The sequence below is a fragment of the Moschus berezovskii genome, chromosome 13 (assembly GCF_049115385.1).
Source record: "Moschus berezovskii isolate FMDL1 chromosome 13, NW_MosBer_1.0, whole genome shotgun sequence".
Classification (NCBI taxonomy): Eukaryota; Metazoa; Chordata; class Mammalia; order Artiodactyla; family Moschidae; genus Moschus; species Moschus berezovskii.
In genome coordinates this window covers 56,326,938-56,349,870 of record NC_142472.1, presented here as the reverse complement: position 1 = coordinate 56,349,870, position 22,933 = coordinate 56,326,938, and the positions used below count along the sequence as shown (strand labels likewise).

Genomic DNA, 22,933 nt, shown 5'->3' with positions numbered 1-22,933 from the left:
GTTACAGCAGCCTTGGCCTGTTATTATTGTGTTTGAAGATATTATATATTTTGAGCAAATTGAGTATAGGTAAACAAAAATCTAAATTAGTATTATACTTGTATTTCATTTTTTTTGTTTATTTCTTTTGTTTTTATATTTGTATTTCAAAAAGAGTTTTCAATTTGGAAATGTTAGACTTTTCAAGGAAATGATCAATACCTTTATTCATTGGGCTTCCCTGGTGGCTCAGATAGTAAAGAGTCTACCTGCAATGCAGGAGACGTGGGTTCAGTCCCTGGGTTGGGAAGATCCCCTGGAGAAGGGAACAGCTACCCACTCCAATATTCCTGCCTGGAGAATCCCATGAACAGAGGAGCCTGGCGGGCTACAGTCCATGGGGTTGCAAAGAGTCAGACACAACTAAGCAACTAACACTTTTTATTTTATTGATGGAATGAAAAGTTCACTGCATATGTCAAGGCTGTATATTGTCACCCTGCTTATTTAACTTATATGCAGAGTATATCATGAGAAATGCTGGGCTGGAGGAAGCACAAGCTGGAATCAAGATTGCCGGGAGAAATATCAATAACCTCAGATATACAGATGACACCACCCTTATGGCAGAAAGTGAAGAGGAATAAAGAGCCTCTTGATGAAAGTGAAAGATGAGAGTGAAAAAGTTGGCTTGAAGCTCAACATTCAGAAAACTAAGATCATGGCATCCGGTCCCATCACTTCGTGGCAAATAGACGGGGAAACAGTGGCTGACTTTATTTTTTTGAGCTCCAAAATCACTGCAGATGCTGATTGCAGCCATGAAATTAAAAGACGCTTACTCCTTGGAAGGAAAGTTATGACCAACCTAGATAGTATATTAAAAAGCAGAGACATTACTTTGTAAACAAAAATCTGTCTAGTCAAGGCTATGGTTTTTCCAGTGTTCATGTATGGATGTGAGAGTTGGACTGTGAAGAAAACTGAGCGTCGAAGAATTGATGCTTTTGAACTGTGGTGTTGGAGAAGACTCTTGAGAGTCCCTTGGACTGCAAGGAGATCCAACCAATCCATCCTAAAGGAGATCAATCCTGGGTGTTCATTGGAAGGTCTGATGTTGAAGCTGAAATTCCAAAACTTTGGCCACCTGGTGCAAAGAGTTGACTCACTGGAAAAGACTCTGATGCTGGGAAAGATTGAGGGCAGGAGGAGAAGGGGACGACAGAGGATGAGATGGTTGGATGGCATCACCGACTCACTGGACATGGGCTTGGGTGGACTCTGGGAGTTGGTGATGGACACGGAGGCCTGGCGTGCTGCGGTTCATAGGGTCGCAAAGAGTCAGACACGACTGAGCGACTGAACTGAACTGATGCTTAAAACATGATTCAAGTTAACACAACTTTTCAGTGCATGTATAATGCGTTTAGGAAGACAAAACTACATTGTACAATTACAGTAACAAAGAAGGAAGCAAGCTTCTAGGTATGGCCACTGTCTGACGTTAGGAGAGCCTCAGGCCAGGAGGAAAAGTCCAGAGCAGGCAAAAGAGAGATGCCAAAGAAAATACAAATGTGAGGTGTACGTAGGACTTCATTTCTTTGTTTTACAGCAGGGTTGGGTTGGAAGGTCAAGGTGGTGGGTGCGTGTATGTCTCAGTATCTTAGACAAGAATCTTTTAGTTCCTTGTTGAGTAATGAAGAGATGTAGGGTAGATATAAGGCCAATTAGATTGATTTGTAGCTGGTTGAACAACCACTTCCCAAAAGCCTTGGTAATGGATACATTCCAACTCTGACGGAGGTCTCTATTGCCTCGCCCCAGGGCTCTGTCTCAGCCTTCTGCAATACAGTCTTCTTATAAGTGACATCCTGAAGAAATCTGGAAAGGAGAGCTTATACATTAAGATGCTGTCACTTTAGGGTCCAAAAATATGTTTAAAAACTAAAACTAGATGCCAAGTCTTAGAAGATAGAATTTAGTAGAGAGGTAATCACACCATTGGACCCCCCAAAGCCATCCAAACAAGCCTAGGGTGTTTGGAACCTGGCATGTTAAAATGGAACCAGGATGAGGCAAATACAAAAATGTGTCTGTAAAGTCTGTTCTGAGTAGGCTACCACTTGGGTTCTAGGATGTTCCTTGAAGCTCCATGATATTGGAAGGTATTGGGCCAAGGTGGATGAGGGTGAGAATGAGGGAGATACTCAGATGGGGTGTGTGCTTTAACAGTGCTGCTAAAATAGTAAATTCAATAAATGGCTTCCTAAAATGCAATCTGAGAGGTCTTAGATAGTATTGAGGGGAACAGTATGTCCAGAATTAAAGAGGGTTGGCCCTGCTCTACTCTTCAAGTCAGGCTTCACCTGGAACATTGGAGACAAGTCTGGGTTACTGCCTCTGACAGAGACTTTGACCAACCAGAAAAAGAGAAGGCAGCAACTAAGATGGGTGAGGGCTTGAAATCAGATCACATCCCTGCTCTCAATCCTGCAGAACGAGGCCCTTTCAAGACCACAGAACTCCTGGCTACCCCTCAGACCTCACTTCCTACCCCTCTCCCCTGACTGCACTTCGCCTCTCTGACCTCCTCGATAGTCCTCACATATTGCACATTTATCATTGCAGGACCTTTGCTCCCTCCCCTCCCCCATTCACAGGGCTCATCCCCTCAGTTCAGTCAGGCCTGTGTCAAATGTCGCCTCCTCATGGCGGCTCCCTTGCCTCCCAACCTAAAGAAGCTCTCCCCTTCCCCAGTCTTGGAACTTGCTTTTCCATCAGTGCTTTTATTGTTACCTGCCACAATATTATGCATTCACTTGTTTAACCATGGATCTTGTCTTCCTCAGTAGAAGTCCCAGGAGGGCTAGGGTCTTGTCTGGTTCCCAATTCCATCTCTCTCTCCTGATAAACCTCAATGAGCAATCTGTAACAGACTCAGTGAATAAAAGGGTTTCCCAGATGGCTCAGAGGGGAAAGAATCTGCCTGCCAGTGCAGGAGACGCAGGAGACACAGGTTCAAACCCTGGGTTGGGAAGATCCCCTGAAGAAGGAAAAGACAACCCACCTCAGTATTCCTGGCTGAAAAAAATCCCATGGACAGAGGAGCCTGGAGAGCTACAGTCCATGTGGTTGGAAAGGGCTGGACACGACTGAGCGACTAAGCACACATGAAATGAAGAAAGCAAGGCTTTAATGGAAACCTGAGCGACTGAGCATGCACTGTAAACCTAAAAGAGTACAGCCTCTGAGAGCTACTCAGACACTGAAGGAGCTACTTGTTGGTGAGGCTTTTCCCACATGGCCGGTCTGGAGAGGTGAGTGGGCGCAGAGGAGAGGAGCTTCCGGAATCTCAGGCTCCAGGGAAGAACTGTTGCCGAAGACTTTGCCTCTGGAAGCATGCTGCTTGCCAGAGATATTGTCTGGAAGTTGCATTCGCTAATACTGAAGACTTGGTTTCCACTCCAAAATTTTGTGAGGTGGTCACAGGTCGGCCTGTTATTGAAAACAACTTTGAATTCAGTCTACTGAAATAGCTTTTTCTATGTGAACACCTTCTCCGTGTTACAGGTGTTACAGGTGATAATGGGATTTGATTTGTAGAACGATGCTCATTTTCTGAAACATGGAAGGGAATACACGAGATTTAGAGGAAAGGGCTTTGATATTGTGGGAAATGTGTGTCATTCTCTGAGGGCATCCTAAGAATGAGCAAAACGTACCTAATTTCTCTTAGTCATGTGTCCGATGTGCTTACCACCCTTGTAAATAATCATAAATGTTGCTTCCCGAGTATCTTTCTAGATAAGTCATGGCATCTGTTTTAAGGAGAATGATTTTAGCACTCAACAGCTGAGAAAGGAAATGAATGATCCCTTTGTAACTGCTCAGGCACTTTAGGTAGTCAGTCAGGAATTATCCTGGTATGAACAGACAGACAAAAAAGTAAACAGGACTCTGGTATGCTCCTTTAACGAGCCAAAGTTTTCCTTTTTTACAGCACTAAATGTTGAATATTAACACAGCGCTCAGAGAACAGGAACATAGAGGTCTGTGTATTTTCATAAAATCAAACAAACAAACACATAATAGTGCTTGTAGAGTACTCTGTGCTTCTCACTCAAAGGGAGAAGGCACAAAATATCAGTGTGGAGGGATTCCAAGTGACTCCCGGCTGATCTTCGGAGCACTGCCTTTCCTCCCACAGCCCTGAAGCAGGCCAAGAGCAGAGATATGGCCTGAAAGTGTGTCATGGGAATTTGTGACTGTTTCTCTGGCTATGCGATGAGATTTCTGCTGCCTAGAAACGTTGGAGGTTGGAACCCCACAGCTAGTGTTCTGTTAACCTAATATGTAGAAAAAGAGAGTCTTTCCTGGAAGTCTGGGTTTTTAAAACGTATCTCAGAAGGCGAACAAGAGAGCCCAAAGATAATTTCAGCACAGGAAAACAATAGCCAAAACTGAGCTATATAAAAGCTATATAAAGAGTGAAACTTGAGAATTCGCTGGTGGTCCAGTGGTTAGGACTCCACAGCTCCTAATGCTGAGGGCCTGAGTTCAATCCCTGGTGGGGGAGCTAAGATCCCACAAACTGCAGGATGCAGCTAAAAAAAGAAATAGTGAAACTTCTTCCTCTTCCTACACTAGCCAGGTTCATGAGTTTCACGAGAAGGGAAGCCAAATATTTGTTTGCTGAATACTAGTTTCTTAGGAACTTCCCAGGGAATGAATGAAGGGAAATGAGTTGAGTGAAGCCAGAGCAAACCTAGGATCAGGAATTAGGATACTCTTGTTACTTGGTCCTGGGATACAGGACAACTGATGTGTCCCTGGGTATCAGCACCAGATGGTGGCTTTCCTGTGGGGCTCCATATCACTGGGGTTGGTCTGTGGGTCTGACTCACCCAGCAACGCCTCTCTCTTCTGGGTCCTCTTGTGCTTATGTAATAAATCAGTAGCATCCAGATAACCAGTGGACCAGGGTCCCAGCCACACTGCAATTTTTTAAAAAAAATTCAATTATTTAATTATTTTTAGCTGTGCTGGGTCTTTATTGTTGCAAGAGGACTTAGTTGCTCCAGGACATGGGGGATCTTCCCCAACCAGGGATGGACCATGTGTGCCCTGCATTGCAACGCAGATGCTTAACTGCTGGACCAGGAGGCAAGCTGGCCATTTCTTGTTTATGATTTACCCACCCGCTGCTGTGTCGTGGGTTGCAGGCACAGATACATCTTATTCACCATTATATCCCCAGCACCTAGGTCACCTGTCAGTCAAGGTGTTATCTGTTTTTTCACTATTAAATGAAGTGAACGGTCTGAAAGGTTATCGCAAGCCTGCACTAACCAGCTTCTAAAGGTGGCCCAGACTGCTCACTTTGGTTTGAGAGTGGGATTTCTTCCTCCATGTGGTCCGAATGCTTAAAGGAATAGGCACCAGAAGTCCATCTGGTCTCCTGAAAACTCAGTTCTTTGGCTTTCCGGGTAGTGAGGACAGGGTCTGAGTCCTTGCTCACGCAAGCCACTGTGCCTGGCACCCGGAGATGACCAACGAGCACTTGTTAGATGAAGGAATAAAGTGATCGCTCCTGGCCCGACCTGCGCCTCCTCGGCCGCTGTCATTACCCAGCAAAGGGACCTCTTTCACAAGAGGCAGGTTAGGAAACAGAACTTCCCCGAAGGGCACAGATGTCAGGGCAGCGGCCCGGTCCCGGCCGCTGTCTGGAAAGAGGAGGAGAGAGCCGGGATGCAGCTTTCCAGGCTCCCGGTCCTGTGCGGACCGCTGGCCTGGGGTGGTCGGGCGAGCCCCGGAACCGGAGCGGGCAGGCCGGGAGGCAGGAAGGCACGTCCTCCCCACGTGACGAGGTCACTGCACCGCCCCCGCCCCCCGCTCCGCTCCCGCCGGACCCGTGCGGCCACCAAGTGTCTCAAAGGTGAGCACGGGAGCGCCGAGGGCGCGCTCGCTCCGCCCCGGGAGCCTCCATTTGGGTAGGTCACGGCAGGCTCGGGACGGAGACCCCTGCCGGCCGGGCGCGGCACTGCGGCCCCCACCCTCTCCGCGCCGGACGGCGGGCAGCGGGCGCGAGCCCCGACGCTCCTGGCCTTTGCGATCCTGTCCTTGTCCCACTTCAAAGGGCTCGGCGTGATCTCTTCCGAAAGATATTAAAAGACGTGTGTGCCCGTATAGGGAGGCCCAGAGGTACCCCCTGCCTACCCCTTCCCCCCCACCACTCGCGCCACCCAGGGCCCCCCACCCGCCCCCCGCCCTGCCCCCGCACCGACGGCTGGGCACAGAGAACCCGAGAGCCGCTGTCCTTCACTCACCGAGTCCCTGAAAGAAAGGGCGAGGTCTCACTCGGTTTCTTTCAAGTTCATGGAGGCTCACCAAATGGCTCTTGGGCAAACAGTTGCAGGCAAAGCCGTAAACTAGTGCTTGTGCCTGTGTGTGTGTGTGCGCGCGCCCTTGTATGTGCCTGAGCGTGTCTGGGAGTGTGTGCAAGGTGAAGACGGAATGTGTTAGAAATCAGAATGAAAAGAAGCGTGCAAAGGGTGGTGATCACAGAGGAAAAACAGCTTCCTATGAGCCTGGGACTTCCTGAGCACGTCTAGTTGGCAGATGCAGGACTAATAACCTTGCAGTTGTAATCGCCCCTTTCCTACCACCAAGCACTAGGAGAAACAGCTGCATGCAGGCTGGAGAAGAACAAAGCCTTGGGGGCTGCTGATCTGGAGCGAATCCTCGTGGAGCAGGGGAGACTGGAGTCCTTGGAAGGCAAGGGGATGGACTGGGCCCTCCATGTCCTGAAAACCCTGACTTACTATGAGCCGATCCTGGCCGGGTTGCTGCTGCTGCTGCTGCTAAGTCACTTTAGTCGTGTCCGACTCTTCGCGACCCCATGGACTGAAGCATACCAGGCTTCTGTGTCCATGGGATTTTCCAGGCAAGGGTACTGGAGTGGGGTGCCATCACCTTCTCCGCCTGGCTGGGTTGGGGAGATGGAATACTGTCTGCCACCTGGAAGTGCTCAGGAGTCTGGAATTACTGTCTGGGGTGGTAAAAGCAGTGGTTCTCAAAGGAGCATCACCCTTTCCTGGGAACTCGCTAGAAATGCCAGTCTGAGGGCCCCACCCTAGACATCCCAAATTACAGTCTCTGGGGTTGGGCCCCAGCTATCAGTTTTTAACAAGCCCCCTAGGTGATTGTGGTATTCTCTAAAGTAGTGTTCTCTACATTGAGAATGCCCCGATTAGGACATGGATAGTAAAGGAACCAGCCCGGTGGCATTCCCAGTTGCTAGACTGTGAAAGCCAGGCTTGTGGCAGAAATGAGACAGGAGGAATAGGGGTATAATGCTGACAGGCATAGGATGGAGGGAAGGCGATCCAGTTGGTGAGGATCAGAGGGGGAGAGCCCTGAATAAATGTTATTTTGGTCCTGTCGAAAGGAGGGCAGGGCACCCACCTGGGAATTCCTAGAGGCAGCAGGAAGGCAGAGCCTGGGTGGGAGAGCAGAGGTGGGGTCAACTATGTGGAGCCAGAATGGAAGGAATGGGTCAATTCACGGAGGAAATATGTCTAGCACGGTATCATCAGATAGAACATTTGAGTGTTTACATCCATCACCATCACGTAGAACATGGGGTGGGGGTGGGGCAAAAAGGCCAAAATTTACAGGGAAGAGCTCTTCGGAGATGAAAAAAGAAAACCTGGTCAGTGCAGTGCCACTGAGTCTCAGAGAGGAAAGATATTCAAGAAAGAACCAGCAGGAGGAGAAGGCCTCAAACATAAGCTGGCCTAGGGCAGTGTTTTCTGACCCATTAGATGGCTGTGAAGCAATATCGTGAAACCAACATTTCAAACAATAATAGAAAAATCTCAGCATGTATTTAACATGGCAGAGATATAGTTCTGTGGAATTTCTGTTTGAAATTTATGTTTTTTGGGGTGGGAGCACAACATCATTCCTGTGTCATTCTTGCCAAAAATGTATAACCTCAAGGCAACCTGAATAAACATCAAAGAAACCAAAATTGAGGGACATTTGACAAAAAAACTCATCCATACTATTCAAATACCTCAAGATCTTAATAGTCAAGAGAAGGTGGAGGCGCTGTCACAGTCTCACGGGACTGAGGAGAAACAACTAAATGCCATGTGGGATCCTTCATAGGATCCCGGAACAGAAAAGGGACATCAGCGAAAAACTGGGGACTTTTTGTTGCTGTGTTATTCGCTCAGTCGTATCCGACTCTTTGAGACCCTATAGACTGTAGCCAGCAGTCTCTCTGTTCATGGAATTCTCCAGGCAAGACTTCTAGAATGGGTTGCCACTTCCTTCTCCAGAGTATCTAACCTGGGTCTTCTGCATTGCAGGTGGATTTTTTTAACTGTTTGAGTCACCAGGGCCTTTGGTTTAGTTAACAGTATTGCACAGATGTTAATTTCCTGGTTTTGTTACCTACTCTCTCCCAAGACCATCCACAGTAAGAGTCCTCCTGGCCCAAGGGTCCTGGCTGGGTCATTCCAGCCAATAGAACAACACCAAGTTCAGCTCAGAAGCCAAGGAGTTTTTTCCTTTGATCAGGGAATGGGGAGGTGGGAACTTGGGCTCTAGAGGATGTACTCTGCCAGCAGGCCATGGGGTGGGGCTGCTTTATAGGGTGGGGCTGCTTTATAGGGTCTCGGGGGGGGGGTGGGGGGTAGTCGGGGTGGGGAGGCTTGCCCACGCGCAACTGTGCCCCGTAGCCTCTGCCCAAGGCCACCTCCACCATCTTGAATCATGGTAGCCATCAGGGTGCTTCTGCAAGTGGCCAGGAGCAGAGGTGTCTGACAGCAGCTGGCCTTCACTAGGAACCCTCATGCAACTCTTCAGATGTGAGCCCTCTGCAAATGGCTGGACACAGGCAAGTGAAACTACATTAAGCATGAAAGAAGAGGTTAGGCCTTATTACATAGATTCCATCTTGTTTTCCCCCAGGACCCCAGTGGGCTTTGCAGGTGACAGTTTTGACAATTGCAGTGTGGTTCGATTAGATGTTAACACTTGGAGAAGCTGAGTGAGGATCTCTTCCAGGGGGAGCCAGTCTGTTCTGGCTGGCTTGTAAACAGCAGACATGTATTTCTGACCGTTCTGGAGGTTGGAAATCCAAAATCATAGTGCTGACAGATTGTGTGTCTGGTGATAGCCTGCTTCTTGGTTCACAGATGCTGCCCTTTTGCTGTGTCTTGGGGGCCAGGGAGTTCTCCAGCCTCTTTTATAAGGTACTAATTTCATTCATGAGGCCCCCCACCCTCATGACCTGATCACCTCCCAAAACCTCACCTCCTAATACCATCACATTTGGCAGAGGGTTTCAACATGTGAAGTTGGTGGTGGGGGCGGGGTAGGAGCACAGCATTCAGATCATAGCAAGGGATATATGGGAATCTGTACTATTTTCACAAATTTTCTGTAAGTTTAAAATTAGTTCAAGATAAAAAGTTTAAGAAGTATAAAATGTATTTTTGTAGATGTGAGCTGGGAGGGAGTTTGTGATATAGACTCTTGGGTTGGCCAAAAAAATCATTTGGTTTTAAGTAAAAAGGAAATGCATTTATTGAACAATAGAATCCCTAACCCAATGAATTCTTTGACCAACCCAATACAATGAGAAGGTTTGAGGTCCCCACTGTCTGGGGTGTGGAGGGCATGTGGACCAGGCGGTCCAGGGAGCCTTCCTGGAGCTGAGGTCCCAAGAAGTTTTGTGGGTGCCATGGGGGCGTATGAGGAGCCCCAGCCAGGGGTAATGGTCAGAGAGGGGGCTGGTGTTATCACAGTGTCTTCAGGTGATTGGATGCAGGCGCAGTTGTGCAGCTTGACAGAGACTGTGGATTCCAGGAGGGAGGGGATCTGTGATCCTAGGAAGTTTGAGAGCTGGGTGGGAGCTGTGGATGTCTGGACGTTGGAGCACTATCCTGTTACAACGTACAACAGACAGCCCTTTGGGGGAAATCACATGCCAGGAAGAAAGAGGTCCCCTGCTATGCAGGGGAGGGTGCATTTGATAGTCTAGGGTTGTGTATTTTCTATAAGTTTAAAATTAGTTCAAGATAAAAAAGTTTAAGAAGTATAAAGTGTATTTTTGTAGATGTGAGCTGGGAGGGGGTTCGTGAGCTTGGAGGTTGCATTTGATAGTCTAAGGTTGTGTATTTTCTTTAATTTGGAGGGGGGATGGGAGACCTAATTTCAAGTCACTGTTTCATAATCAAAGTCCTGTTTCATAATTTAAGTTTCTCTGAATCCTAAAAGCAAGTGAGTATCTCTCTTCCACAAGGAATCCTTTAAGCAGTCTGAGGGAATGGAAGGTCCTGGTAATTCAGAAGCTTCAAACCTCCCTTGCAACGTATTGACTTAGAGCTGCACGGTTCTTAACTGAGGGCGATTTCATTCCCTGGAGACATTTGGCAATGTCTGACTTCCATGATGGTTCAGAAGGTAAAGAATCCCCCTGTGATGCAGGAGACATAGGAAATTCGGGTTCGATCCGTGGGTTGAGATTTCCTGGAGGAGGGCACGGCAACCCATTCCAGTATTCTTTCCTGGAGAATGCCATGGACAGAGGAGCCTGGCATGCTATGGTCCAAAGAGTCGCAAGGAGTCGGACATAACTGAGTGACTGTACATGCATGCTAGTATATTAAAAAGCAGAGACATTACTTTGCCAACCAAGGTCCGTCTAGTCAAGGCAATGGTTTTTCCCGTGGTCATGTATGGATGTGAGAGTTGGACTGTGAAGAAAGCTGATCGCCGAAGAATCGATGCTTTTGAACTGTGGTGCTGGAGAAGACTCTTGAGAGTTCCTTATACTGCAAGGAGATCCAACCAGTCCATTCTAAAGGAGATCAATCCTGGGTGTTCATTGGAAGGACTGATGCTAAAGCTGAAACTGCAATACTTTGGCCACCTCATGCGACGAGTTGACTCACTGGAAAAGACTCTGATGCTGGGAAAGGTTGGGGGCGGGAGGAGAAGGGGACGACGGAGAATGAGATGGCTGGATGGCATCACCGACTCTGTGGACATGAGTTTGAGTGAACTCCGGGAGTTGGTGATGGACAGGGAGGCCTGGCGTGCTGTGATTCATGGGGTCGCGGAGAGTCGGACACGACTGAGCGACTGAACTGAACTGAACTGAACTGTACATGCATGCACAGAGACACAGTCAGTTGTCACAACTGTGTGTGTATGTGTTACTGGCATCTTGTGGGTAGAGGCCAGGGATGCTGCTAAGCCCTACAGTGCCCAAGATGCCACTTCACCCCACAAAAGAAAATGATCCAGTCCCAAATGTCGGTAGTGCCAAGGCTGAGAAACCTTAAGTTAGAGGAGATGAAGATTTGAGGTCTGTTTATAGTTGGGAAAGCTGCCTGGGTGCTTTTCACAAAAGAAGAGTATTAAACGTCATTTCTTGGCCTGACTTACAATGGATAATTATAACCTGCCTACCTAAAATTTACACCTTAATTTTCAGTGGGTATCTTTCTTCAGGCTTAAGCAGGCTTAGTGCCCCTGTCTTCTCTACAGTGGGGCAGTAGTCTGTGCCTGAGTCGGTTACAGGTCAATAGGAGGTGAAGCAATTGGTCTGTGAAGTGATTTGAAACCTTTGGGAGATTGTTGTTGTTCAGTCTCTAAGTCGTGTCTGTCTCTCTGCGACCCCATGGACTGCAGCACACCAGTCTCCTCTGTCCCCCACCATCTCCCGGAATTTGCTCGAATTCATATCCGTTGAGTCAGTGAAGCTATCTAACCATCTTAACCTCTGCCCTCCCCCTTCTCCTTTTGCCTTCAGTCTTTCCCGGCATCCGTTTGGGAGATAGAAAGCACTCAAACAAGAATCTGGGGACATTATCATCATCATTAATTATTAGTTATATTATAGCATTTATTCAGCCACTTGCAGGATTCCCATGAGATTCCAATGAGCACTGAAGTCAAAATCAGATTCTTGACCTTCAGTCTAACCAGATACCACCTGGAATTAATATGTTACAGTTAAAAGCAGGGAGCTCTCCCTCTGCAGGGCCCGGCTGCCTGCTCCCAGCATTTGGGGAAGGCTCTGCACTGGCAACATCAGCTTCAAAGCAATCTTCAATCTTCTGTTTGTACTCGCTGTTCCCATATTTAGAACAGAGCGGCACATACTTGTCTATTGCTTCAAGGCAAGAGCAAATGCTGAAGGTATTAAATAGAGCCTCACTGCAAGCACACAAGGGCAAGGGAGCCCAGAAAAAGTCCAGGATTTGTCTCAACTTTTCCTTCCATGTTAATTATTCAGAGCAGCAGCATTTAAAATTGGAAGTCCGACTGCTCACTGTTTAATAAACTCAATGATTGCCTTTTTATAAACCACGAAGATTAGTTCATGAAACCTGATTTGGCTTTTTTTTCTTAAACAGTACTTCAGTGTTAAGCAAGCCTGGACAGCTACGAACAGGTATAGAAGGAGCTGGGTTTTCCTTTGTAAGGTGGGTTTTTTTTTTAATTTTGTTCATTTTTTCCCTGGGATTTCTATTTTTAGAAAGATGGTATCAATCTTGTCTTTAGCGATTTGAAGTTTCAGCAAAGGGTGACTTAAAAATACTTTTTTTGGTTTGTTTTTAGTTGCTTATTTTTGGCCATGCTGGGTCTTCGTTTCTCCAGTTGCAGCAAGTGGGGCTTACTCTCTACTTTCTAGCTGGGTTGTGCAGGCTTCTCATTGCAGTGGCTTCTCTTATTATGGAGCCCTGGCTTTCGGGTGTGTGGGCTTCAGTGCTTCTGAAGCCTGGTCTCACAGTTGTGGCTTAGTTGCTCCGTGGCATGTGGGACCTTCCCAGATCACGGATCGAACCCGTCTCCTGCACTGGCAGGCGGATTCTTTACCGCTGAGCCAACAGGGAAACCCAAAGTGTGACTTTTGGGATTTTGAATGGTGATGTAGGTTGCATCTCCGCTTGACCAATCTTTATTGAAGTCGGATTTGGAATGATCCTGGCATGGTTCTTCCTTAAGAATCCATATTATTTCATAGTACAAGTGCTGCTTTTTAAATATGGAGAAGCTGTCCCTGACTTTAATTTGAGGTTTGGTAGCTGACTCATCCTCACCCTCTTGCTGAGGCCCTTAGAAACATGCATTTAAAGGTGTTAGCTGAGGTGAGAGGCAGAAATTTTAGCTACAGGGCAGAAGTATGTCTTTGCAAAGCAAACTGGCATGTCCCAGGCAGAACCCGAGACTCTGACTCCTGGTGGAAATAATCAAACCATGAGAAGTGTTAATATTTATTGGCTATTTAGTACATGCCAATATAAGTCCTGAATTTTCCTGTGGAATGACTCACTTAACCCTTACCACAGTTTTTTTTTTTCTTTTAATATTTATTTATTTATTTGGCTGTGCCAAGTCTTAGCTGCAACACAAGGGATCTTTTAGTTTTGGCATGCAAACTCTTAGCTGCATGGGATCTAGTTCCCTGACCAGGGATTATACCCGGGTCCCCTGCATTGGGAGTCTTAGCCACTGGATCACCAGAGAAGGGGTAGGTGCTACTTACCACTTCTGTTTTACAGCTGAGGAAACAAGAGGTTTAGAGAGGTCAGTTACTTTACCCAAGGTCGTGGAACAGAAAGACTCCACTAGAATTTGCAACAAGTCATCTGTCTCTAGGGTCCTGGCCTTTAACTTTTTCCCAAAAGACATGATCTAAGAAACATGAATAATATTAGCGTGTGATTATTACATGAAAGTCTTTCAATCATGTCCAACTCTTTGTGACCCCATGGACTGTAGCCCACCAGGCTCCTCTGTCCATGGGATTTCCCAGGCAAGAATACTGGAATGGGTTGCCATTCTCCGGAGGATCTTCTGGAACTTGGGTCTCCTGCACTGCAGGTAAATTCCTGTTTTTCTTAAATGTTTCAGTACCTTTTCTGCCCTGGAGGTTTGATGGTAACTAGAATCCTGAGTGTTGTCTTGTTTACAAAGAGTAGGTTTGGACATGGCTGGAGCAAGTTCACACACTGCCTTCCCAGCACAGTGTGAACAGACGGCCTCTTAGAAAAAACGTAGTGCCCCATGAAACCCCCTCCGTTTCTCCTCCTTCTCCCTAAGATGAATTTGGGTGGTGGAGTATTTCAGATTTTCTTTTAGAGACGCTTTTCTTTTTCTACACTTTTCCTAACACGATGCAGTCGATCCCCTTTGGAAGTTCGATCGCGCCTCTGGCGTTGCAGTGCGTGAAGACTTTTCCTCTCAGCTGTGATTCTGGAAGCTAAGTGCATGGCAGGAAAGACGTATTTATCTTGGAACTGAGACTTGAGAAGCGAGTTCCGCCCTTGAACAAGACCTCCCCACCTGGGATTTCAACCTAGGTACATAAAGGAGCCAAAGGTAAAATTTAAGAGTCAAGGGAACAAGTAACCTTTTTCTATGAGTTTAGATGAAAGCTGATGAAGTAATGTACAACAGTCTTTGATTTCTGTGGGGTTTTAGTAACAATGTGTCCACCGATGCCTCCCTGTGCACTGTCCGGGGGTGGGTAGGGGGTGCGGGGGAGTGGTTGGCAAATCACTTTCAACAATGAGTATTCAGGCGTGAATATGTCCTTTTTGCATCAAGCTGAAAATGGAACAATTTGATAACATACAGACAGTTCTTTCTTATGAGACATGTGGCGACCTGTTGGCATGGCCTAGGAGACTCTGAAATTGGTCCCCAACTCTCCGCTTTAGCGCTGGCACCTGCCACTCTGTCCTTTGCAGCTACAGAGTATTCCAGATGGGGTGAAAGGTGAATTTTGGTCACGTATCAGAATCCCAGGGACTTGGGAGGCTGCAACTTTGAGACTTACCAACACGACTAGGGTGGGTGATGTGGTCTCAGAATGACCTGCTTGGCAGACCATACCTGCGAGAGTTCAGTGTCATAATTTAAGGTGTGTTGACTGAAAAAAAAAAAAGAAAAGCACAACATGAAAGTTGAGAATTATGTGGGTTAAATTTTTTTCACTTCTTTATTTATTAATGTTTTGGCTGCACTGGGTCTTGGTTGCTGCTTAGGGGACAGCTCTTCCAGTGGTGAGGAGCCCGGGCCCTGGGGCACTCGAGCTCAGTCACTGTGGCTCACGGGCTTAGTGGCCCCACGGCACGTAGAATCTTCCATGTCCCCTGCATTGGCAGATGGATCCTTAACCACTGGACCACCAGGGAAGTCCCTGTGGTTTTTTATTTTTTCAATTGAAGTGTAGTTGATTGACCGCGTTGTGTTGAGAATTCTGTTTTACTTGGTGACCCTACCGAGGACTGCGGCCTGGGATGGGAGCCTCTCAGCCCTGTAGGACTGTCCGTGCCTGATGTTCCCACGTGGATGCCTCATCTTGGGCTGCTGTCCTTCATTTCATCTCGTGAATTGCACTTGTCCTTCAATATCCAGTCCTCTTCCAGTCAGCAGCTTTCCCTGGCCCAGCCAGAGAAAGAGATGCCCCCTCGCTGCCACCATAATACCCTGGGCTTCCCCTGGTGCCCGTACACACCACAAGAGGCCTCAAGAGAATTGTGTTAGCTGGATGAACCATTCCCTTCACATACCCCTAAAGATACAGGAGCTTGGGTAAGTTTCATCGTTAAGTCAGAGTATCTGTCAATGGTGGGCCCATAGGAAGGGCTACACAGCCTGGAATTTTCCAGACAGTTTGGGATTGAAATAATCTATTTTACTCTCTGCTTGAGTAAACCGTACAAATCTTACACCAGAAGTTCCTAATTTGGGACATGGAAAATGTGACTGCTGTATCAGTGGGCTATCCAGAAAGTGATAATAATAATAATGGCACCCAGGAAATCAAATGTTTGTTAATGACAAGCACAGAGCTAAGTAAGCACTCTTGCTTGACAGCCAAATGGGGCTGGTATGTGAGGGATGTTAACGTAGTGTTCTTATTTATGGTTTTGTCATCTCAGTTTTTTCAAATGACTTTTCAGCCTCCTTGAGGCCTGCCTTGTTGAAGGAGGAAATTGGGGCCGAGTTTGCTGGGGAGCTGCAGTAGAAAGCTCCCATTCCTGGCCCATTGGTAAGTTTATGAATTATTGATGGTGACTGTCAGCTGTCAATCCAGAAAGCACTTCTTGGCCATTCTAACCACCAGCTTAACTTCTTCCAAGGAGGCCTGTGGCTTTTCCAAATGAGGGCTATCCCATTCAAGCAGCTCAAAAGATCCTGTTTATTTAGAATTATTAAGTATAAGCTTTATGCATGTGTGTTGTGTGCTAAGGCACCTCAGTCATGTCCGACTCTTCGCGACCTTATGGACTGTAGCCCGCCAGGCTCCTCTGTCCACAGGATTCTCCAGGCAAGAATACTTTTCAGCCCACATGGAGTGGGTTGCCCTGCCCTCCTTCAGGGGATCTTCCTGACCCAGGGGTCAAACCCATGTTTTTTATGTCTCCTGCACTGGCACAGGTGGGTTCTTTACCACCAGTGCCAACTGACAAGCTTTATAGAAGGATAGAATATATACATATATATAAAATATTTATTTACTTGGCTGCACCGGGTCTTAGTTGTGGCATGCAGCATCTTTAGTTGTAGCTTGTGAACTCTTAGTTGTGGCATATGGGATCTAGTTCCCTGACCAGGGATGGAACCCAGGCCCCCTGCATGGAGAGCGCAGAGTCTTGGCCACTGGGCCACCAGGGAAGTCTCTGGAGTGTGTGTGTACGTGTGTGTGTGTGTGTGTGTGTGTTGGGCCACCAGGGAAGTCTCTGGAGTTTGTGTGTACGTGTGTGTGTGTGTGTGAGTGTTTTGGATCCACAGTTGGTTAGGTCCAAGGATGTGGAACCTCCAGATACAGAGGGTGACTGTCCAGTTCTAGAGAAAGGAGTGCTCACCGAGTGTCCATAAGAGTCCAACCACGATTTTTCTAAGATCGTAATAACTCCTCCTTTCCCCCAGGTTCTCCCACCTGTTCCCTGGCCAGTTCTTTTTCAGGATGTCGGAAGCTCTGCCAGTTTCCGAACATACTTTGGTTCTTGTATCCACCTTGGGTCTGACAAGTCGGGAGGCTCATACCCATCTCTCATGGAGGAATACCAGCGGCATTGGAATCCTGTCCTTTGGAAGGCTACCCGAGGCTGTACCTTGGCCCTGGGCACTCTGGACCGTCTGGCCTCTCAGGCAGAGGTACCCAGGTGTCCTCTGAAGGAGGGCTGTGGGGAAGCGGGGCGGGGAAGGTTTCGAGGCTTGCCTGGATGTCCGTACAGTGCTTTGATTATAGCTCGGGGAGCCATCACTCCCCAGAAGCCCTGTTGTATTTGAAGTCCTGCTTCGAGCCATAATAAGACGTCTACACAGACTCTTGACCACCAGGATCAGACACTGAGCAAAGATTCCTCAGTGCCAGCTTGGCAGGTGTCTAGGAAACAGGGTGACACCAACCTGTTGGCAAACATGTAGCTCTGATTTCCAAAGCATCCACTGGCAGGGTCTCTGGTGGCCCCAGCACTGGCGGTGCAGGAGGCCCCACCAGGACTCCTGGGTTTGGCCTCTGGGAGACCACCTGCCCTCACTGGGGCCAGGCTCCAGGCAGCGGGAATCTGTCTGCCTGCTCACTCCTGCTTTCTCAGCACCTGGGTAGTGCCAGGCGGAGGAGTCACCCCATCCACATCGGTGGAGTGAATGAATGCCTCACTGAAGTCTGGCCTGAGCTGGGGAAGGGCTTGCCTCTTGTTCCAGAACAGGCCTGGGTGGGAAAGTGACTGTGGTTCTCCTCTGTGGCTCTAAAGCAGCGCTATTCCGAGAAGGCGAGAACCATGGTTATTGTTCCTCCCTTATCTCTCTCTCCTGTAACTGAGTCATCACTGAAAGACTACCCTACAGATGAGAGAAAGCAAAATGCTGCAGGGCATCTTCAGATAGGGGAATCCGGGGAGGACAGTAGGAGACGGGCACAGTCAGGGCGGCACCTGCCGGGCGGGGGCGGGGGGGGGGGCGGGGGTGGGGGGGGCAGGGGCGGGGCCCTTTGGAGAAGAGTTGCATATATTTGCATCCAGGCCCACCTACAGCCTGACCTGCAAAGGGCCCGCCTAGCTCTTCCCACCTGTAGAAAGACTAATCTTTCTTGGGCTTTCTTCTTCAGGATGTGCTGAACCAAAATTTAACTGCTAAGGTTCTAGCAATCTTCAGGGCCGGGGGGAATGTGAAATGAACACATCATTTAAAATTTGAATTTCCAAATGTCATTTCTAGTTTTTATTCTTTATAAATGCTGTGCTTAGTAGCTTAGTCATGTCCGACTCTTTGTGACCCCATGGACTATAGCCGCCCCCACCCCACCCCCTCCAGGATCCTCTGTCCATGGGATTCTCCAGGCCAGAACACTGGAGTGGGTAGCCGTTCCCTTCTCCAGGGAATCTTCCCAAACCAGGGATCGAACCCAGGTCTTCCGCATTGCAGGTGTGTTCTTTACCTTGTGAGCCACCAGGAAAGCCCTGTATAAATAAAGGAGAGCATATTTTGAAGACTTTCCCGGGAGGGAGAAAGGTAACTTAGTCAATCCTGAATCTTCACTTGAGGAGGGGACTGGGTTTCCTCTTTTCCTGCGTTATTTGTGTGCCCCGCGGTCCGCCTGCCTCATCCCAGTAAAGGACGAACGTGGCTCGGAAGAAACTGGGTGCATTCCTGCTTCAGGCTCACCCTACATTTTCCGAGCAGAAAATGGACTCTCGCCGCTCTGGAAACCATAAAACCCGTATTTGTCTTGTGTTCTTTAGAAAACGCCTCCCAGCGCTGCCGCGCATTGTGTAACCCGCCCGGGCATCACATTGCCCTGAAGAGCTGCCCAGGCTTTTTCATGCAATAATAAGCTTGATCTTTTTTTTAAATTCAACTGCAAGGAACCACCACCGCTGCCCGCTCCAAGTCACGTGCCCCAGTCACGTGGTGCGGAGACACAGAAGCCGCCTGGCCATCATTAACTAAAGCTTACTACCGGGAGGGGGGAGGGAAATGAAGGTTTTAAAGACACAAACTCTGTTTTTAATTAAAAAAAAACAAAACAAGCAGGACTGCAACGAAAGGTATACAGGGTGGGTGGGATGTCTTGCTAAGCTCTTTCCAAGGGAAAGAAGAGAGCCGAAAATACCCGCTGGTTTTGCTCTGCTCCCAGGACTCGGCCCGCCGGGCCGCGGGGCGGGAGGTGCGGGCCGTTCTTGCGCTGGTGGTGGACCGCATCCTTTAGGAGCAGAAATCCCCCTCTTCTGTTTCTTCTGGAATTTCTGCTCCTGGGTGGGTGAAGTTCGGGGAGGGGAGGAGTGGGGAGGGGCACGGGGAGCCCCTGGGTGATTCTGGAGTTTTTCAGTAATGTGCCAGCCAGCATCCCCAGTGTGGCTCCTTTAAATCTTCCTGCGGTTGCAACACACGCTGCAAGGACTCTTGCCCACCTGAATGTTTCCTTGTTTGAATTTAGAAAGAAGTTCTTTCACTTTCTGGAGCTTGTCTCGTGTTATTTTCGCTCTCAGAAACTGGAATTATCAAGCTAAGTTTGATTTTTGCCTAGAGGTGACAATGGTGGGAGTGAATGTAGAGTTTTATAGAGTCTTGACTGGAGGGAAAGCTAAATACAGATTAAAGGCCCCAGCAGAAACTGACAACATTTTAAACAAACAAACAAAAATTACCTATTTTATTTCACATTATATATAAAGTAATTTCTGAAACACTGTGTGATACAGACTCAGCCCTGAAGGAAAATCCACTGATGTAATCTGGAGCCTTAAATTGATATTTTACTTAACCGTCTTCAGTTCAGTTCAGTTCAGTTCAGTCGCTCAGTGGTGTCTGACTCTTTGCGACCCCATGAATCACAGCACACCAGGCCTCCCTGTCCATCACCAACTCCCGGAGTTCACTCAAACTCACCTCCATTGGTGATGCCATCCAGCCATCTCATTCTCTGTCGTCCCCTTCTCCTCCTGCCCCCAATCCCTCCCAGCATCAGAATCTTTTCCAGTGAGTCAATTCTTCGCATGAGGTGGCCAAAGTATTGGAGTTTCAGCTTTAGCATCAGTCCTTCCAATGAACACCCAGGATTGATCTCCTTTAGAATGGACTGGTTGGATCTCCTTGCAGTCCAAGGGACTCTCAAGAGTCTTCTCCACCACCACAGTTCAAAAGCATCAATTCTTCGGCGATCAGCTTTCTTCACAGTCCAACTCTCACATCCATACATGACCATGGGAAAAACCATAGCCTTGACTAGATGGACCTTTGTTGGCAAAGTAATGTCTCTGCTTTTTAGTATACTATCTAGGTTGGTCATAACTTTCCTTCCAAGGAGTAAGCGTCTTTTAATTTCATGGCTGCAATCAGCATCCGCAGTGATTTTGGAGCCCCCAAAAATAAAGTCTGACACTGTTTCCACTGTTTCCCCATCTATTTCCCATGAAGTGATGGGACCAGATGCCATGATCTTTGTTTTCTGAATGTTGAGCTTCAAGCCAAACTTTTCACTCTCCTCTTTCACTTTCATCAAGAGGCTTTTTAGTTCCTCTTCACTTTCTGCCATAAGGGTGGTATCATCTGCATATCTGAGGTAATTGATATTTCTCCCGGCAATCTTGATTCCAGCTTGTGCTTCTTCCAGCCCAGCGTTCCTCATGATGTACTCTGCATATAAGTTAAATAAGCAGGGTATTCAGAAGGAACAAATACACAAGGAAATGTCCAGGTTTCTAGATCCACTGTATCACTGGAATATAGTTATTGCAGGACATTTAGTTAACTCCCTCTTCACTTTTCCTTCACTCTGCTCTCTTCAAAAAGTATGGATGGATCCAGTTTTTGTAGGGCATGAAGTTTTTACAGTTTGAGAGGCCCTTTTGAAGAGAATAGAAAATTAGAGAGAAAACTAGCTATCACAGTATCAGAGAGGACTTCCCTGGTGGTCCAGTGGTGAAGACTCCAGGCTCCCAATGCAGGGGCCTGGGTTTGATCCCTGGTCAGGGATCTAGATACCACATTCTGCAATGAAGATCAAAGATCCTGCCTCCTGCAACTAAGACTTAAGTGTTAGTCGCTCAGTCGTGCCCGACTCTTTGCAACCCCATGGACTGCAGCTCACCAGGTTCCTCTGTCCGTGAGATTTTCCAGGCAATGATACTGGAGTGGATTGCCGTTTCCTTCTCTAGGGGATCTTCCCAACTCAGGGATTGAACCCAGGTCTCCTGCACTGCAGGCAGATTCTTTACCAAGTGAGCTTCAAGGAAAGCCCACAGCTAAGACTGGGTACAGCCAAATATTGACAGTAAACACATATTTTTTTGAAGTATCACAAAATTCATAAAAATACTTATTGCTTGCTTGACACACCTCTTTAAACTTGCATTTTGACGGTGTATATTCTTTGATAGACTCATCTTCTTGAAAGGAGAGAACTTTATTGTTGTGCACTTAATCAGCTTTAAGTGTGCCTATAATTGTACAAGCTTGATGATTGGAACGATTTCCTCCAGACTGAAGTGACTTAGCAGCAGCAGCTTTGGACTGGTCTCTTCTGGCTCGGTTTCAAATCTTGTTTCTCCTCCCCGCCCAGAATACTTCTGGTGCCAGACCCCGCAGGACATGCTCGAATTGTGCCCCGCCCTCTGGATCTGAGCCTTCCCATCTCTATGCAGGGTGGGGGACCGGGGGGGAGGGAGCCGTAGGAACATTTCTGGAGATCTTCCCTACTCCAGAGCAGCTTTCAGTAACTCGACTATAAATATAGTTTGTAAATGTATAAGTCTATCTTAAGCCAAAGTAAAGGTATCTTTAGCTCAGGTTCCTCTTTGCCAGACCCAGAATATCCGCGGCCACTCCAGAGTCACCCAAAAAGAGGAGGAATATGGCCAAAGAGCAGTCAGAGTAGAAAGAAGCAGCTATCTTAAGCGATGAAGGTCATAGCATCTCACCACTGCCAAGTTTACAGAAGCAAATGACCATGAATGTGTGTCTGGGGCTGCTGCCTGGGCCTCCACTGGGGGCTGGAAAGTGAGAGGCCTGAAGTTTCATTTCCATTAGCTTCAGGCTCTATCTGCTTCTGGCTCCATTGTAAGTGTATCTCAAGGAGTCATTTTCTGGGTCCTAGATTCACAAATACTTGTTAAAGACAAGTATGCTTATCTGGACATCTCGCATGGAATTATTCATCGAGGTAAATTCCATTTAATAAAAAGCCTTGGCCAGGGTCCCTTCTCCCAGTCACACTCAGGGAAAAACAATCTCCATCACATGTGCCAGTGCAGGGAGCAGGTAGAGAGGGCAGAACGCGGTACTGCCTTCGCTCTGCGCCCAGCACCACCGCGTGCCTCGTTCCACATGTCACACCTCAGGAGTGGCTGATAATTAGTCCTGCTGCAGACAAGAGACCCAGGAAGCTCAGAGAGATTGTTTCCTGGCCGCAGTCACATGGTGACAGCATCTCAAGGCTGGAACTCAGAACCAGCTGTGTCTGACTGCAGGCTGGTTCCTTCCTGGCAGAAGTGAAGTTGCCATTGACTGTAGCCTACCAGGCTCCTCTGTCCATGGCAATTTCCAGGGAAGAATACTGGAGTGGGCTGCCATTTCCTTCTCTAGGAGATCTTCCCGACCTGGGGATCGAACCCAGGTCTCCCACATTGCAGGCAGACACTTTACCCTCTGAGCCACCAGGGAAGCCCCTGGCAGAACTCTGACCTTCAGCTTCTCGTGAAGTGAGCGTAACACACATCTCGTTTTAGTTCCTCGAGTGGAGGTATGTTTGCAGCGATATCAGGTCATAGCTCCGCCTTCACCTCCCTCCCCATTGCAGAGCCTGATCACCTGTTCTGCTCAGGTAAGTGGGGACCAGGATTCCTGACCAGCCTTCAGGGCCTCTCTCCTCCTCTGGTGGTAACATTCTTCGCTGGCGTTGTCACCTGCCGGGGCC

At 47.9% G+C, this 22,933-nt stretch overlaps 2 long non-coding RNA genes across 5 annotated transcripts in view; one reads left to right on the top strand and one right to left on the bottom strand.

Moving 5' to 3' along the window:
• Window positions 1–2,633: 2,633 nt before the first annotated feature.
• On the bottom strand, window positions 2,634–6,616 carry LOC129556356 (uncharacterized). The gene is made up of 3 exons (XR_016038872.1): window positions 6,306–6,616; window positions 4,884–4,973; window positions 2,634–3,597 (listed from the first exon to the last, which is right to left on the bottom strand). It is a non-coding gene; the product is annotated as an uncharacterized LOC129556356 (long non-coding RNA).
• A 5,517-nt stretch (window positions 6,617–12,133) lies between these two features.
• LOC148775844 (uncharacterized) overlaps window positions 12,134–22,933 on the top strand; it is a 47,878-nt gene continuing 37,078 nt past the window's right edge. The window contains exons 1-3 of one of the 4 annotated variants that reach the window (XR_016038869.1): window positions 12,134–13,887; window positions 14,187–15,603; window positions 15,975–17,955. This is a non-coding gene — a long non-coding RNA (uncharacterized LOC148775844). Of the gene's footprint in view, window positions 13,888–14,186; window positions 17,956–22,933 lie in introns of those variants that run through there. The other 3 variants (XR_016038871.1, XR_016038868.1, XR_016038870.1) reach the window with 3 other exon arrangements.